The 18,576-nt window shown below is 46.0% G+C and overlaps 2 non-coding genes across 2 annotated transcripts; one reads left to right on the top strand and one right to left on the bottom strand.

Moving 5' to 3' along the window:
- Positions 1–15,435: 15,435 nt before the first annotated feature.
- LOC131810722 (U1 spliceosomal RNA) lies at positions 15,436–15,599 on the top strand. Its single transcript, XR_009345700.1, has one exon. It is a non-coding gene; the product is annotated as a U1 spliceosomal RNA (small nuclear RNA).
- Positions 15,600–16,858: 1,259 nt separating this feature from the next.
- On the bottom strand, positions 16,859–16,930 carry TRNAQ-CUG (transfer RNA glutamine (anticodon CUG)). Its single transcript has one exon. It is a non-coding gene; the product is annotated as a tRNA-Gln (tRNA).
- Positions 16,931–18,576: the final 1,646 nt, after the last annotated feature.

Raw genomic sequence — 18,576 nt, 5'->3', positions numbered from 1 at the left:
AATGCTGCCTGATTTATGAATGGCCTAAAAAAGCCAATTAGGTCTTCATATTTACTAGGTTGAATTTCATTTCATGGGATATCGATATATATTTTTAAAGATTTATTTATTTATTTATTTATTTATGAGAGAGAGAGAGAGAGCCCGTGCATTGGGGAATGGCAGAGGGAGAGAAGGGAGAATCCCAGGCAGACTCTGTGCCCGGCACAGAGCCCATGTGGGGTTCGACATGGGACTCGATCTCACGAGCCTGATGTCACAACCTGGAGATCACAACCTGAGCCAAAACCAAGTCATTGTTTAACTGACTGTGCCACCCAGGTGCCCCTGGATATATATTTTTTTAACTTTATTAGAATCAATCAGTTTCCTAGGATGGTTGTACTATTTTACTCTCTTACCAGCAACAATAGATAAATTGGCTGCACATTTTTGTCACCATGAGTGTTCTCTGTCAAATTTTAGCCATTCTGGGGCGGCGCCTGGGTGGCTCAGTGGGTGAAAGCCTCTGCCTTTGGCTCAGGTCATGATCTCGGGGTCCTGGGATTGGCCGTGTTGGGCTCTCTGCTCAGCGGGGAGCCTGCTTCCTTCCTCTCTCTCTGCTGCCTCTCTGCCTACTTGTGATCTCTGTGAAATGAATAAATAAAATCTTTTTTAAAAAGTTTTTTTAGCCATTTTGATAGGTATGCAATGTTATATCAGGGCATTTTTTTTTTTAAAGATTTTATTTATTTATTTGTTTGACAGAGAGAAATCACAAGTAGATGGAGAGGCAGGCAGAGAGAGAGAGAGCGAAGCAGGCTCCCTGCTGAGCAGAGAGCCCGATGCGGGACTCGATCCCAGGACCCTGAGATCATGACCTGAGCCGAAGGCAGCAGCTTAACCCACTGAGCCACCCAGGCGCCCATATCAGGGCATTTTAAATTTGTGTTTCTAAGGAGTGGTGGATGATACTGAGAATTCTTTCTTATGCCTCTTAGTCCTAAAGAAATTTTCTTTTGTGAAGAGATTCCAAGTGTTTTGTCCACTTTTATAATTGGCTTGGCATTTTTTTTTTACTTTTTACATAAACTTTTTTTTTAAGACTTTATTTATTTATTTGAGAGAGAGAGCATGAGCAAGGAGAAGGTCAGAGGGAGAAGCAGACTCCCCGTGGAGCTGGGAGCCTGATGATGGGGGACCTAGTCCCGGTACTCTGGGATCATGACCTGAGCTGAAGGCAGTTGCTTAACCAACTGAGCCACCCAGGCACCCTTATGTAAACTTTTTATATTAGAATAGATTTAGATTTATAGAAAAGTTGAGAAGATAGTACAGAAGATTCCCATATACCATGCATTCAGTTTCCCCTACAATTTGCATTTTACAGTAGAGTGGTATGTTTGTCATAATTGAACGAATACATTATTATTAACTAAAGTTCATATTTTATTCAGATTTCCTTAGTTTTTACATAATGACCTTTTCTTATTCCAGGATTCTACCCAGAATATCCCATTATATTCTCCTTATGCTCTTCTTGACTGTCACAGTCTCTCAGATTTCCCTTGTTATTAATGACCTTGAAAATTCTCAGGAGTACAGGTTACGGACTTTGTAGACTCCCTCAATTGGGATTTGTCTGATGTATTTCTCACAATCAGAGGTTATGGGTTTTGGGAGGTAAAGTACCATTCTCACCACTTTGCATTATGGGTGTTGTTAAAAAAGAAAACCGCAGGCTCAAAATAGCATCATTTAGGTTAAACCCCAAGAAAGTAAACCAAAACTTCATACCTAACCTAAACTGCAGTTTCAGCCTCCCAGAAATGTAACCTTTAACCAGTCAACATGGAATTTCTTGGTCAGTACTAGGGACTTTCTTTACTGGTACACTCCTTCCTCTCACCCTAGGAGGGCAACCTTGCCTAAATAACATATTCCCTACTGATAAGTACCTTGGTCTTGTCTTTCTTTCTTCTTCTTTTTTCCTTAAAGTCTTCTCTTTGCCTTTAAAAACCTCCTTTTGGAGTCAGCCGGATGGTATAGTTGGTTGAGTGTCTGACTCTTGGTTTTGGCTCAGGTCCTGATCTCAGCGTCCTGGAATCCAGCACCACATGGGTCTCGGTGCCGAGCATGTGGAGCGTGGAGTTGGCTTAGGGTTCTCTCTGTCTCTGCCCTGCCCACCCTGTTCCCTTTCTCTCTCTCTCTCTCTCTCAAATAAGTAAATCTTAAAAAAAAAACACCCTCCTTTTATTTAGCCCAGCAGAGCTCTGCTGTGCTTATTGGTTGGAATGCTGCCTGATTCAGGAATCATTTTAAAAAAACAGTTTGATCTTCAAATTTATTTGGTTGAATATTATTATTTACAAAGATTTATTTATTTATTTATTTGAGAGAGAAAGAGCGCGCGCGCGAGCGAGCTCAGGAGCTGGGCTGGGGAAGGGCAGAGCTGGACTCAAGGCTGGATCCCACAACCCTGAGATCATGACCCCAGTTGAAATCAAGAGTCCGAAACTCAACGGCTGAGCCACCCAGGCGCTCCAGAACTCTATTTCTTAACAATATGTACTATTACATTATTTATCTCTATTGATGTTAATCTTTTTTTTTTTTAAAGATTTTATTTATTTATTTGACAGAGAGAGATCACAAGTAGACAGAGAGGCAGGCAGAGAGAGAGAGAGAGGGAAGCAGGCTCCCTGCTGAGCAGAGAGCCCGATGCGGGCCTCGATCCCAGGACCCTGAGATCATGACCTGAGCCGAAGGCTGCGGCTTAACCCACTGAGCCACCCAGGCGCCCTCTATTGATGTTAATCTTGATCAGCTGGCTGAGGCAGTGTTTGTTAGGCTTCTCCACTGTAAAATCACTTTTTATCCCATTTCCATTAGTAGGGAAGTGAGTAGCCCACAGTTAGTGTAGTAGCTACATAAATTTGGGATACTTCTGCATGAGACATTTTTCTATTTTCCCTATTCATTTTTCTATCTATTTACTTATATCAATATGTACATGCAGATATTTATTTATTTTAAAATATTTTATTTAATTGAGAGAGAGTGAGATCAGGAGCAGGGAGAAGGGGCAGAGGCACAGGGAGAAGCAGACTCCCGGCTGAGGAGGGAGTCCAGTGTGGGGGCCGGGTGGGGTGGTGGTGGTGCGGGCGCTTCCGGGCTTGATTTCAGGGCTTGATCCATCACTCAATCGCAGGACCCTGGGATTGTAACCGTCCCTCAGGATAATATACTGCTTAAAATATAACTAATGAGGAGTTGTATTGGTCATGCAAGCAGGCTTAAAAATGACCTTGAGAAAAACCTGTACTAGCAGCGGGCCACTAGGGGAGAGGATGATACATGTCCTTGAAGCCGAGCAGCCAGGAACACCCAGCCCGCTCAGGGCGGAATACCGTCGGCTTCCCTTTTCCGTTGTCTCCCTAGCCCCAGAGAAAGCCCGCTGTGGAGGTAATCCCTTTAAGTTCGCTTGCTCTCGCACAAATTCAAGCTGCCTGACCGGGCACACCCTACTCTTCTTCTTGTTTACTGACGAGTTTCGTGGTCTATGTCTTCCATCTCTTTGTTGGTTGTTATTTTGTATCTAATAAATAACTGAGGGCTGGCCTGTGCTTCGTTTTCCTCCCCTGCGCCTTTAGGAAGCGGCAAGTGGCGCCCAAACAGGGACGGAAAGGAAACAGGACAAGAAGCCCCAAGGTGAGTTTTTGCAGGGCTGTGCCTCACCCTCCTCCCCCCACCCCCTGCCTGTGAGCTGTGGGTACTTACCAGGGTATGGCCAGTGCAGTGTGTTCAGAAGTTTTACTTCGAACTCTCTATCTAGTGTTCGGGCAAGTTAGGTCCCCCTGGGGTCTCGACCTTCAGGGAACAACTGCCACAATAGGGAAAGAAAGTGGGAACTAAACTTCTCTGGTTATTTCCAGGGCAGAAGACATGGAGGAATTAGTGTGCACAGGGACTTTGGAGAGGCTATGTCCTTCGGGTGGTAGGTGTGTCTGATGGGTCTTTGAGGTATTGCATATTGGCGTCTAAAACCAGTGTTAACTTTTATTCTTTCTCCTGGTGGTCCCTGGAGTCCAGAGTCATCTGGTCACTGATTCACATGCTAGACTTGGACAGACCTTTGGGCCACGTCTCACTATGCAGTGGGGATGAAGAAATAAATTCCCAAACAGAGAGACATTGCAGGGCTGGGCAGACACCCTGGTGGAGGGGAAGGAATTAGGGGAACAAGGAAGGGGGGGATACATGGGGGGAAGAATCCACAGGGAGATGAGGGGAACTAGGTAGAGGTAGGCCTCAGTCTTTGGTGGTTGTGGTAAAATCAAGAATGAGTTCCCACGTGTAGAGCAACATGTACAATAAAATAATTTCCATTACTGTTGCATTATAGTCCATAAGGGAAATCTTCTCTTTAGGGGATCACTTTTATACTTAGGGGTGGGTAAGTCCCACTGGGGTAGGCCATGACAGTCATCAGCCCTGCAGTTTTGGAGGAGGGAACGCCGGCAAAAGAACACCCAGGGATCATCAGGCGTGTCTACACCTGTTTCACTCAACAAAGCTTATGTGGGTCCCAGACATCAAACTGCACGCCACACTGGCAAATTGAGTAAGTGCTGCTAGTAATTCCTTTCTTGAAGGAATAAGAAATGATTGAGCCAGTGCCATGGGAGTGAGATGCAAGGTCAGAACCTAAATGATTTTCTCCATCTTCTCCCTCTGAACATCCAACTACCTGCACACACCAGTTCGCAGTTGCCCTCAGTCTCTGTGGAGGTTTATAAATTTTCATAATTTCTCTAATCCTGTTTCTTCCTTCTGTAATTCTACCAGGGTAGCTTTTTGAGTTGGTCAACAGCCCAGACCACTTCAACATCCTAGATCATTTGTCTGGTCTTGATACTGTTAAAGAGTAGGCGGTCAGTTGGGTTCTGACGGGATAGCTGGAGGTCAGCAATGAGGAAGCCATCACCAGCTATCTGGAAGGTCAGAGGCGTGTCTGGGCAGCACTCCACAAAAAGCTGGATCAAACCAGACAGGCCCAAGGTGGCCAGTGCCAGGACAGGAAACCCTTGACCAAATTAAGAAGGAAGAAGAAAAAAAAGGGAAACCCAGCCTCCCACCCCAAGGTAGTAAGCCTGTTGATATTGATCATCAGTGAAAGACTCCCCACCCCACCTCTCACCCCCTGCCATCCAGCTCCCTCTTGCTCTAGCTCTCCCTGTCCCTCTCCCTTTCTCTCCTCCTCTCCCTCTCTTTAGGACTGGCTGGATCAAGGCCTCAGGGTCTGGTGTCTCCCCAATTCACCTGGCAACAGTAGGTTAAAAAGAAAGCCAGGCCCCAAATGGTACCACTTACAAAGACCCCAACCCAGTAAGAAAACACTTACTACTTAGCCTAACTGCAGTTTCAACCTCCCAGAAATGTCACCTTTGACTAGTCAACATGGAATTTCTTGGTCAGTAGTAGGAACTTCACTGATAGGCCCCCACCCCTCCCCCTGTGAGGGCAACCTTGCCTAAACGATGCATTCTGGCTCACAAATTCCTTTCTTCTTTTATTTTTAAGCCCTCTGTGTCAGTCTTTAAAAACCTTTGCTCTCTGTAAACTCAGCAGAGTTCCCCTGTACTTGCTAGATGGGATGCTACCTGATTTGTGACTCATTTAATAAAGCCAATTAGAGCTTCAGATTTCATGGGTTTGGTATTTTTAAGATTTTTAAGATTTAAGCATAGGAATTAAAAGTGAACTTCTAGTGGCTTTCAGGGATAATGAAAAGCAGGCATGGTGCCTCCTGACCTCAGTCTGTCTTGCTCTTTCCAAGGACTATTGGTAAGATTCTCTTGGTTTGAGCTCCCCTCTTTTTCTGCATTGGAGCTACTGATCTAATTGGCTTCTCGGTCCCGGGGTAATGGGGGTAGACAAGACGGACGGGAGGCTCAGAGAGAGCTGCAGTCCTTAGCCCTTGGTTCAGTCCGCTCTGTAGTTCCTCGTTGGGGTCCTTTCCCCATTTCCAGTACGTGGTTTCCATTTACTCGGATTTGCTGGTTGGTCCTTTCCTCATTTCCTGCCCACTCTCCAAGTACCAAAGTCTACTGGTTGAGTCCATGCTGGGAATTGCTGGTGGTATGCGGGGCCTTCTCTTTGCCAGTAACATCTTTTGGTTACTGCTGTTGTGTTGAGGTGCCCTTGTTTATCTTGTCTTGTGGGAACAGAGGCTTAGGTAATTGGATTCTGAAATTCTAGAGTCAAGCGCGCCACCTTCTGGCCAGCCTGCTTGCTTTGTGTTGAAAAACTTGTGGGGCCAGGAGCTGTGAGTAAGTACAGAGATGGCAGAGTTTTACTCGAAATACAACTTGGAATTACAGTGTCCATGATGCGGAACATTGCAAGTACCTAAGATGAGTTAAGAAGTGTATTTAAAAGTAAGAGTTTTCCAATTTAAACAGAATTGGATATTTGTTTCAGTTGGCGAGCCAAAGCCTCCAGATGCCTTCCAGTGTATTGAAAGATTCATTGCAAAAGGCTCATGGAAAATTAAAAGACTATAACTCTGATGTAACTCCTGTTGATCCCCTCTATCGTCTGAGTACCCATTCCGCTAATCCTGTGAATTGTTTTTCTACTCTGAAGAGACGACACAGCTGTAAACAAAAGGCCTCCCAAGCCGATGGCTTTACAGACAATTCCATTCCTACCTTCAAGAGAGGGCCCCATATGGGCCTCTCTCAGAGTTGATGAAAACGAGAGATTCTCTGGTAAACTGCTGTATTACGCCTTTAACCAGACAAGGGGTAACTCCGGTAAATACCAGAGCCTGCACAGGGGATCCTGGAAAAACTGGCAGAAGCCAGTGAAGGGTGGAAGCTCTCACCAGAATCGGTTCTGAATTTCTATCTGTAGCACCCAGTTGCGAGAGAGAGAAAAAAATTTCATATTGTCCCTTTCTTTTCAGATCCAAGCCCATTACATTGATCCTTTCTCTCCCGGGGATAGCTATTGTCTTCTTGTTTGTCTCGTTCTGCATTACTGGGCTAGGTGTTTGGTCTGCCTAGGGCGTCCAACTTGTGTTTTGTTTTGGCTGTCAGGGTGATTTTGGATTGTGGAAAGGTGATATCTTTTGCACCTTCTTTGGGGACCCAGCGTACCACCCAAGCAGGGTTATTCAGTAATGCCAGAAAAACTTAAAATTGAAACTGTACCCGGAGGGAAAGAAAGCAGATAATGTAGTTGGATAGGTGGCTCCCCCGAAGTTGTCATTTAACTTAAAACCCAAATCTTCCAGAAAGTGACAGGAGCTGTCTTGATCTTACATAAGTTTTGCAGAAGTTAGCTTTAGAGGCAATTCAGAATTCACCTATTCCCTTACTGATCCCCAAACCTCCCGTTTATCTCCAAAAGACTTGTAAATTGTTGGCCTTAAAAAAAACCAGAGTAAAAAAAAAAAAAAGGCAAACCCCCCCAAAGTAACCATAGTGTCTCTGCACCCGTGTGTGTGTGTGTGTGTGTGTGTGTGTGTGTGTGTACTGTAAAGTCAGTATTCTTCTTCCTGGATGGTATTGTTGAAATTAATTTGTAAAAGAGTTTCATTCATTTGGTTTGAAGGCAAGTGCTTGTAAGGATTGGGCAGTCTAAAACGCAGAAAGAAAGAAAAACTGGGGCATCTGAGTGGCTCAGTCTGTTATAAGCATCTGGCTCTTGATTGCAGCTCAGGTCTTGTGAGATAAGCCCCGCATGAAGCTCCAAGCTAGGCATGGATTCTCTCTCTCCCTCTGCCCTTCCCCAACTTCCTCTATTTAAAAAAAAAAAAAGGAAAGGAAAAGAAACTAACCCAGTGTCTTTTAAATTTGTATGATCTGGGAAAATACAGAATTAATAAAAGCTAGTTTAAGGGGTGCCTGGGTGGTTCAGTGGGTTAAGCCTCTGCCTTCGCCTCAGGTAATGGTCTCAGGGTCCTGGGATGGAGCCCTGCATTGGGCTCCCTGCTCAGCGGGCGGCCTACTGCCACCCACCCACCTCCTCATCCCCCCCACCCCTCCACCCCCGCCTGCTTGTGATCTCTGTCTGTCAAATAAGTAAAATCTTTTTTTAAAATTTTTTAAGAAAACTAGGTTAAGGTTGATGGCTTAATTAAAACAGACACATCTTTAGAGTTACCAGTGTTAAATATAAAACTTCTATTTCACTGGAATTTACTAGTCTCCTTTAGTAGTTTCCCCAGATCTTTTTGGCAATCTGAAACCTTAACAGTTTCACTAAGTTAGTTAAATGATAAGTTAAATTCATTAAATACCTAGCTCATTTCCAGATAGACAGAATATTAAAACATTATTTTGGCTTCTGATTACAGAGAAACTAAAAGATATTTAAGTGTGTTAGTGCCACACTAGAAAATTTAAAAAGGCAAGTGCTTCTAGAAATTATAAAATATACTCAGAAATTTGCAAATCTAAAGAAGCTCATGATATAGGCAGACTGGGTCTGAGGACCCAGGGAGGTCCCACAGGACCAGCCAAGAGGGTCCTTGACTTCCCACAGGACAGAAATGAAACACACGCCAGAGAACATGAAAACAGAGTTTCCTAAATAGGGTGAGTGACAGGTGGAGAATAGCAGACCAAGTAGCTGGAAGACTGGGAAAGGAAAGAGTAAGTCTCCTGGAGGCTAGCAGTTTATATTGGAGAGGGTCTAGGGTTGTGTTTCTTCAAGAGTGTGGTAGGATCCAATCAAAGGTGTCAGGGGAACAGTAGGTGTTACTGCATAAATTAGGGAAGGTAGGGATATTGATGCCAGCGTTAGCAGAGGTTGGTTTGAAGCTAATACCCTGAACCATGTTTGGTTCTTAGGTGTTAACGGGTGTTTGGGGTCTAGGACAGAACTCAGAGTATGATTTAATTTCCTTGGTCCCCCTCAAGTGGGAACATAGCTGCTTTGGCTGATTCAGGGGCAAAAGATGGTGTGTGAGTAAATGGGGCCTAGCAGAAAAACAGCAGAGATGGACACTTAGAATTTCTAAAACGGAGTCCCTTCAATTTCCTACCTCACTGCTGTAATAGTCAGTTCACAGGAGCTTATTATGACTAGACATTAAGGTTTCTAAGAGTTAAAAATTCTGATACAAGTAACTAAGACTACTGGAAATAATAAGGGAAATGTTTCCCTCTACAAGGAAAAATGAAATACGTGGTTTTGGTAAGAAAAAGAAGGAGGGATGGAAATACATTTTTGTTGAGGGAAAAAGAAAGTACTTTTGTGTTAGTGACTAAAGTGAGACTGATAATTTTAAGAAGGAAAACATAGGACAACCTCAGAATTTTTTTTTTTTTAAGTAAATTCTACCCCACATGGGGATCAAGCTCACAACCCCAAGATCAAGAGCTGCATGCTCCCCTGACTGAGCCAGCCAGGCACCCCCAAAATCTGAACGTAAAAAGAAAGTTGTAGGTTTGTTTAAAAAAAAAAATTTTTTTTTTGAGAGAAATTTTAATACGTGATCAGGCTGGCTGACATACAAGCCAACAGCAACAGATTTCTATAAAGATAATGATACATTTGGATAATGTCCATTGTGCCCCTGCAAAGAATGGCCCCTTGTTGCCAGATTTTTGCCATCTTAAAGGTCCTATACCCATGGCAAGCAGTCTGCTCCTGAATCAGAAAAACTAAGGTGGGTAAAGAATGGCTGTAAATTAAAGGAACAGCTGGGGCCTGTGGAAAACCAAGGTGGTCACTTGGTTCTTCCTGGCTCCCTGACCAGCCCCATTTTTGGGGTTTTGCACTCTCTAACCTACCATAGTACATTTAAATGGACTCAGATGATAAATAGACATTGGTGGAAAGACTTTACATAAAGTGGGGCGCCTGGGTGGCTCAGTGGGTTAAGCTGCTGCCTTCGGCTCAGGTCATGATCTCAGTGTCCTGGGATAGAGCCCCGCATCGAGCCCGCATTGGGCTCTTTGCTCAGCGGGGAGCCTGCTTCTCTCTCTCTCTCTCTCTCTCTCTGTCTGACTCTCTGCCTACTTGTGATCTCTGTCTGTCAAATAAATAAATAAAATATTTAAAAAAAAAAAAAGAAAAAAAAAGATTCTGTCTCTCCCTCTCCCTTTAAAAAAAAAAAAAAAAACTTAAAAAAAAAAAAAAAGACTTTACATAAAGTTACAGGAAACAGTCTACCAGCAAAGTCTGACCTGTCAGGTCTATAACCCTGGGAAAACTCCCTTTGTTCTAGAAGCCTCAGACCTCCCTCTGGACCCTTCGAACACGTGCAGCTGGACTTCATTCAGTTGCCACCTGGTAGTAGAGGTTATCAATATGTTCTTGTTACTGTATGATATGTTTTCCAGATGGGCTGAGGTTTATCCTTAAACTGCAAGGCTGATGTCCTCACAATAGTGGAAAAACTGTTAGAAAGTGTGTTTCCCACTTGAATTATACCTTCCACGTTCTCCACATCCCTGGACAAATACAAACCCTGACAAAAACCTTGCAGACTTTTTGGAATTCTCTCCCTTGTCAGTAATAGCAGCAGCTACGGGAAGTGTGTAGTGTCTTCACTCAGGGCTGTCGTCCGCAGGTTAAAGAAGCCTTCCGAGATGGGCCTTCAAAGGATTCTGTCAGTCACTGTCTGTCTGGCCTGATGACTGGGTATTCTGGAAGTGTTGTCAGAGGAAGACAGCCCTTGAGCCTCATGCAGAGGAACCTTACCAAGTGTTCCTGACCACAGACACTGCTGCAAAACTAGGAAGCATTGATCCTCAGGTCCACATCACACAGCTAAAAAAAATGTTGCACCTGACACTTGAGTCAGCACAGATGCTGGAGACCTTCAAATCAGATGATGAAGAGAAGCAGCTGACATGGAGATCCACTGCTTCGGTCCCAGACGATGGATCAAGACTTCATACTTGAACTAAACACAAACCCCTTACTCCTCCTTTTCTTTTCCTTTACTCTGGCATCGGCCCGGAAAGAGGAACACCTTCATCTTTACCCCCCAGGCCATTGCTAAGTGGGGGTAACCTCGGGAATTTAGAACAACCTTTTATTTCAGGCTAGGGAAAAACAAAACACAACACAAAACAATCCCCCCCCCCTAATTCTGCCCCCAGCTTTTCATAAGCAAAAGAAGGCAGGCACCTCATTGGTGGAATCGCCATTTACATTGTGAGAGAGGACCTACCTGGAGGCTTTTGTGATTCGGGATTCACTCCTGTTGGCGGATCCCTTCTTCCTGGTAAGGGATAAAAGTAAATAAGGCGATGATCAGGAACTTCTTAATTTCTTGAAGTTATTACAGAATCTGCTGCTGAAGCAGTAGCTGCTAGGCAAAGATTGGTAAAATCTCTGGCCACAGTTGTTCTGGATAATGAAATAGCCCTCCATCCTCTTCCAGCTGCAGAAAGACGGGTCTGTGCTGTGGCCACACCCCCTACTAAACCTGCATTGACACTTGCGGAAGTTAAAAGCCAGGATATTTTTTCCTCAACATCGTCCCCGCCCCCCCCCCCTTTCTAAAAGGAGGCCCCGTGAGCGAGCACACAGCGAGAGATGGGGGCTGATGTAAGCCAAGACAACGCCTGAGAAGGAAGCTGCAGAAGAGGTGAAACTCTTCCTGGTCTCCTTTAGGGTCTCTGACTGGGCCTGAGAATTAAGTTGGCTGTGAAACAGACTTTATTTTATTTATTTTTTTTAAAGATTTTATTTATTTATTTGACAGAGATCACAAGTAGGCAGAGAGGCAGGCAGAGAGAGAGAGAGAGAGAAGCAGGCTCCCCGCTGAGCAGAGAGCCTGATGGGGCACTCGATCCCAGAACCCTGAGATCATGACCCGAGCTGAAGGCAGAGGCTTTAACCCATTGAGCCACCCAGGCGCCCTGAAACAGACTTTGACAGGAGAAAAGCACAGAGGTATTTTACACTATGTGGAAGCTGTCAAGGAAAAATAAAGAACCCAAAAGTGCTAAGGCCTACATGCTTGCACACTAGATTAAGCAAGAGTGGAAATTTTGAAAAAGTAACCAAAACATAGGAGGAGGCAAAAGACAGTTAATTTAACAAGGTCCATTTGCAGAGATTTCTCTCGGCCTCAACTTCCTGTCTCTGATAACAAGAATGTTTCTTAGCTCCTGGTAGAGGGGAGAGCATCTTTACAGGGGAGCTTTATCTTCCTCTGCTTAGGAAGAAGGAGGTCGGTCAGAGCACCCTTCTTGAGTCTGCTCTTTTTCAAGTATGTCTTTAGCTCAAAATAATCCTTATGCCAGAGTGGCATATTTTGGGGTGCCCTATTAGGCCACCCCTACATTGGTGGCGCCTGAATCTGGGACTTCCAACACCCAGAACTGTGAGAAATAGTTGCTTTTATTGTTTAAGCCACCCAGGCTGCCGTGTTTGGTGATAACAGTGTGAGCATATTATGAAACCCATCCATGATGCCAGGACTTGGTAGTTGACAATTTCCAGAGTTCTCGCTTCTGCTTCCCATGTGGGATCCACCGGAGAGAGCCAGATGAGCGGTGTGCCCCAACCAATCTCACAGGATGCCTAAATTCAGTTGGTGTGAAAAATAATAAAGGGAAACTTCACTAAAATAGAGGCCAGAAGGGGGAGCCATACCACCAGCATCAATTACAGGAAGCATTGTCAGTTGGAGACTCCCAACAGAATTCTCAACAGGAAAGAATTCACAGTGACAGGTCCCAAAAGGAAAAAATGTGGATTGTATCTCCTACATAAAACTGACTACCCCCCACCAACTCAGCCTGTGAGAAGCCATCATCACCCTGAACTCTTGCTTTTCTCCAGTGGATTTTTGTTCAAAGCAACCCCTCCCAACTTCTTCCTCCTCCATAAGAGGACATTCCCCTCTTTTGTTTACTCAGCCTGCCTGTGGTTTTGCCACAACATGCATATCTTGAATTTGCAGTTCTCTGCTGTTTCCAAATAAGCCCATTTTTGCTGGGAAAATAACTTACTGTTAAAGTTAACACCTGCCTATAGTTTACCCGTGCCATCGGCCTCCAATCACGGCACACACTAAGCCTTCCCATTTTCTGCTAGAAAGCTCTCCCACTCCTCTGCCTGCCTTTCAGTCTCTGCAAAACCACAAGCTGCAAGCTCTGAATAAGTAGCATCTGCTTTCCCTTACTCGGGCTCCTCTCAGCCCTCCTCCATTGGTCCTAGTCCTCGGCCCTCCAGGCCCAGTCCCAGCAAGAAGCCCCTCACTGTCGATGTCTAACCCAAGTTTCTGTGAGTAATTTTCCAATCACTGACCCACAGTTGTCTTTGCTGTATTTGGGAGTTGCCATCAGGTTTATACTGAAGTGTCTCCCCTACTGCAGTAGCTAAAGCAAAACATCGGCCTTGCATTTTTAACAAGTGCCTGCACATTCCCTGACAGGACCACGCCAGGTCTTTCCACTCAGGCTGATAGCAAGTCCAAGCTCCTCTTGTTCCCTACCCATGCCAGGCCAGTAAAGAGGCAAGATGTTGGGGCAGGGAAAGGGACTGCATACAGAAAGACAGCAAACCAAGGAGATGGAGACAGTAGACTTTTTTTTTTTTTTAAGATTTTAAAAATTTTTTCGTTTGACTGACAGAGATCACAAGTAGGCAGAGAGGCAGGCAGAGAGATGGGGGAGCAGGCTTCCCAGCAAGCAGAGAGCCCGATGCGGGGCTCAATCATGACCCCAGCGGAAGGCAAAGGCTTTAACCCACTGAGCCACCCAGGCGCCCCAGAGATGGTAGACTGTTAACCCAAAGAACTATTTCCTCTTGGCAAGAAATTCAGGTTTCTTTTATGTTATCAAAGAGGAAAGCGAGAAGGGGTCAAGAGCTGGATGATGTGTGTGTGTGTGTGTGTGTGTGTGTGTGTGTGTGTCATCTGAGGAAGGTCTGTACGTTTTTTGTCCCTGGTCAGCTGATCTTTGCGTCCAGGAATCTGGTCGTGTTGATCCTGTAAATCTTTAAACATAGCATAGCCATTTCTGTACCTACTTCCTTATCTTCTCAGGTGAGGTGGATGTCAGGTAAAAAGCAATCTTTGCAAAACTTAGCTGTCAGATGCCTACAAGCAGAGCTACGCAATCCAATATTCTGACGGTATAGGTCATAGCAGCAAGGGAAATAGAAGCAATACAGAGGAAGACATGCCCTTTCTGTTACAAGGCTAGTCAGATTCCCCAGGAAGTATTCCTCACTGCCGCCTGGACAATGCGTCTGGCTGCCAGGATTCAAGGAATGGGGCTTGGATCAAGCATTCACATTCACTGGCTCCATTGTCACCTAATCCCTGTTACCTGACTGGCCAGAGACACTTCCTTTACCGCTTGCTTTACCGTCTCCAGAGGAGAATCCTTCAATGAATACATTGTGACAGGAGCAACCGAACAGAATCTACTTTTAATGTTAAAATAAAGAGCCTTTCAGTTGGGTTTCCCAGGCCGGAGCGCCACTAGCGGTGAAAACGGAAGGCGAGGGGCGCCTGGGTGGCGTCTGTGTGCCTTTGGCTCGGGTTATGGTCTCAGGGTCCTGGAATCGAGCCCCATATCGCGCTCGGTACTTGGCGGGAAGCCTGCTTCTCCTCCTCCTACTCCCACTCTCCCTGCGTGTGTTCCCCTCCCTTGCTCTGTCTGTCAAAACAACACAAAAACCCAGAAGCGTTGGTTTTCAGTCACCTGTTGTCTCTATAGTTTCATAAATTCAGCTGCTTTCGGATACTGGATAGCTTTAATAATTTATCTATTGGAGCGTGCGCATGCGCGGGGAGGGGGGCGGTGGAAGGCGCGGAGCACAGGGGTAGACCGGGAGACAGTCCCAGCCGACTGCGGTGAGCCGCGAGTCCACTCGGGGTTGACTCCACCATTCCCACCCAGATCCAGACCTGAGGTGAAGCCAAGAATCCAGTGCTTAACTGCACCACCCAGGCGCCTCTGGACAAACTGAAATTGAAATTGAAATCCTGGATCACAAAGTTAAAACTGACTGGATCTAAAAGGAGCCCCTTCCCTTTGCTTTGTTTTACGCACCGAAAGGCATTATATTTGAAGAAAGGTATAGAGACATGAAGAGCCTGCCAGACAGGTTCCCCGCAGGCCAGAGGTTCAGACCCCACGCCCGCCGCCGCACGGTTTCGAGGTGGGAAGGAAAGAGGGGACAAGGACAGGGGCGGGGCTGTGCGCCGGAGGGAGGTGCTCCTGTGACGCCACACAGAGGGCGTGTGCTATGTAAATAAGGAAGCGCAGGGGCTGATGATATCGACCCCTGCCGCCTAAATACAATGGGATCTCCGGAGCTACGGGAAGCAGTGCGAGGCGGTTGACGGAGGTTCATTGTGCTGCAAGCGGGAAAGGTGTCGGGGGGCTCAAGAGTGGTGGGGAGAGAAGTGGTCGTGTGTGAAGAGTGCAAGGCGTGTGAAGCTGGTGTGGGGCGGTGGGACTGCAAGTCATACTTACCTGGCAGGGGAGATACCATGATCACGAAGGTGGTTTTCCCAGGGCGAGGCTTATCCATTGCACTCCGGATGTGCTGACCCCTGCGATTTCCCCAAATGTGGGAAACTCGACTGCATAATTTGTGGTAGTGGGGGACTGCGTTCGCGCTTTCCCCTGGTTCTTTTCTCGTTGAAAGTCAGGCACTTGATGAAGTTTTCTGTGGGATGCTTAGTGTAGCCGTTAACGTTGTAGTTGCTTTTTTTCATTTTTCAATTTGTGGTGTCTTAGATTGTGTTAGAGTGAGCTACGCGCATGCGTCTGCCTAGAAAACGTGAAGAAAAAGAAAAAATCTCTTCAGAGTTTGTGGTTTTAGCTAGCTAGGAAGGGTGGCTGTGCCATGTAGAATAGTTTTTCACTAGCGGCATGAATCTTCCTAGGTCTTTTTTCCGGAAAAAAAAAAAAAAAAAAACACACAAGCTTAATTTTCTGTCGAGCAATGCTATTTTTCTAAGTTAAGAGAATTTTGAACCCAGTGGTTCTGAGCCTCTCTTCTGGAGCCGTGCTATCTTCGGTTCAATTTCCTGCTTTCAGATCCCGCTCCCTCAAGTGTCCAGAGTGACTGCACAGATTACCTACCCTCTCCTCTCCCTATTTTAGAGTTCTATTTTATAGGAAGGGAGTTTCATACTATGGTATGAAACGGGCCTGTCGAAAGAGTCAGTGAGTAGCACATTTACATTTGTAGATTGGGCCTGGGACCCAAGCACTTTTGGGGCGCAACACTGCAGAGACACTGGACGTGATGAAAACGGATTTTATTAAAGTTACACCAGGGACCATTGTTCAGTGACTGTGGACACCCTCCACCCCGGCCCCCCAGGGACAGTGAAGTAACGCATTCTGTGGTCAGAATGACTGTAATCTTCTGGGCTGGAAGCATCTCAGAGTTAATGCTCGGTAAAAGCAGAATAAGGATTTAAGGCCTTGCTTCAAAAAACAGGCCAGTGCACTTCCGGTTGAGGTCTCCGAACCATCAAAACCAGAGCACCCTCCAGCAAAACCTGCCTGACAAGACAAGTGGTGCAACGACAGGTCGCGCGGCGAGACGCCCTCGGGGTCACAGCATTTAGTGGTCACAGCCGCCGGGCTTTACTCGAGGCCCGAGGGGCGGTGGGGGATGAGAGGCCGCAGTGGCCCGGAGCCCCCCCTGTGGCTGCAGTGTCCGTGGCGCCGGGTGGGGGTGGGGATGAGAGCCGGGGCCGCTCTGAGATGCGAGTTCCTGGGTTCCCGGTTCCTGAGGAGGCTGCGGAGGACGCGGCTGCGAGGGGTCCAGGCGTGGGGTCGGGGGGCGACGTGCCCGGAGTTTCCCTCCGCGGGATTGGGGGCGGGGTGAAAAAAAAAAAAAAAAAACAACCACCCTGTCCCCTTAAAGGGAAAGGTCCCACCGAGATTTGAACTCGGATTGCTGGATTCAGAGTCCAGAGTGCTCACCATTACACCATGGAACCTCTGCAGAGGTGGTGTGCTGTCCCTCGCCAGAGGTGTCTAAATACTGATCCAGCATCCACAAGCCGGTCGGCAATCCCAAGTCTGTTCTCTGTACTGGCGGGACTAGACTAGACTACAGTTGGCCCGCGTAGGTGCTCATCCACCGTGCTTTCTCTCCGTCCGCCTCCTTTGATTGACTTCTGTCATGTCTCTTCCACCTCAGAAAATAAGGAAAATCCACTCTGGGCCTAGGGTTAGGGAAGAGTTCATAAACCACAGATTCTACCCCAGTTTTATCCAGTTTTCTGTCCAGAGGTGAAATTTCTGTTAAGAGTACAGTGACTTTACTTTTCCTTGCCTTCACACTTTTCCCATTGCCCAGAGAAAAGGCAAGACTTGGGACTTCCTGGGTCCCTTGGTCACAAAGCACCCCTCACCCTCCAAAGCCACCAACTGACTCCTACATGCAATAGGTAAAGGTGTGTCAGCAGTAGAGTGGGACTGGGAGGCAGGGGGATTCCCCCCCACACACACATTTCTGGGTTTTGTTGTTGCTGTTGTTGTAAGCTTTTCTTCTGTTTCTGTTTCTGTATTTGTTAGACCTACAATACAAAGTAATCAGCCGTGTTTAACATTAACATCAAACACTCTGACAAACCAAACCAAACTTGGCTTGCGTTGACTCAGAATCAACAGCATACCATTAAAGCCACAAGGCAGGGCTCTGACTCTTAAGACTGTTTTCAGAGAGTTTGGCCAAGTCCTCTCCATTCCAGTTTCTCAATATATCATAACCTGGAAACTGCACGCTTAAAAAACAAAATAAAGGGCGCCTGGGTGGCTCAGTGGGTTAAGCCGCTGCCTTCGGCTCAGGTCATGATCTCAGGGTCCTGGGATCGAGTCCCGCATCGGGCTCTCTGCTCGGCAGGGAGCCTGCTTCCTCCTCTCTCTGCCTGCCTCTCTGCCTACTTGTGATCTCTCTCTGTCAAATAAATAAATAAAATCTTTAAAAAAAAAAAATAAATAAAAAAAAAAATAAAACAACGAACATAATATCCATGTACCCAAGAGCACCCAGGACTGGGCCACCAGGGTATGTGTACCCAAGGTGTCTTAGAGTGTGCACGTGACTTAGGTACACAAAATACCACCACACTAAATATGCACATAATAGATGTAAATCCATATTACATTCAAAATAGCCATCTGTGTACTTAATTTCCCCTTTACCTCCTCATTTTATCCCAAAGCCATTCCTTCCCTTACTCAGTACACCGAAGAGAAAAAAATTGACATTGAAAGAAAAAAGCCGCTGCCTGAAAAACAATGAAAGATGCCCGGTGCTCTGGAAGAGGTATTTTGTTCCTCGAGACTGGATGAGGCTTGAATGGAGGCAGAAGGCAAAGGGTCTACTTTGTTACAAAGAAGAAGATGTTCTCCTCAAAGTTTGAGGAGAAGATGAAAGTGCCTTCTGGAAAACGAAAAAGTTAAGCCGTAACATCACCAAGTATTCCTCCAGGAAAGCTTGAAGTGAGTCAGGCTTTATGACTGCAAGGAACAGAAATGGACTGTGACTGATTTCAAAAGGAAAGAAGTCTGTTGAAAGGATGTTAAGAGATCACAGAAAGGCCGGCAAAGCCAGAGAACCAGGCTCTGAGGAGGAGCG

Source organism: Mustela lutreola, chromosome 10, assembly GCF_030435805.1.
Source record: "Mustela lutreola isolate mMusLut2 chromosome 10, mMusLut2.pri, whole genome shotgun sequence".
Lineage (NCBI taxonomy): Eukaryota > Metazoa > Chordata > Mammalia > Carnivora > Mustelidae > Mustela > Mustela lutreola.
The sequence above is the reverse complement of the archived record's forward strand: the minus strand, read 5'-3'. Positions and strand labels throughout refer to the sequence as shown.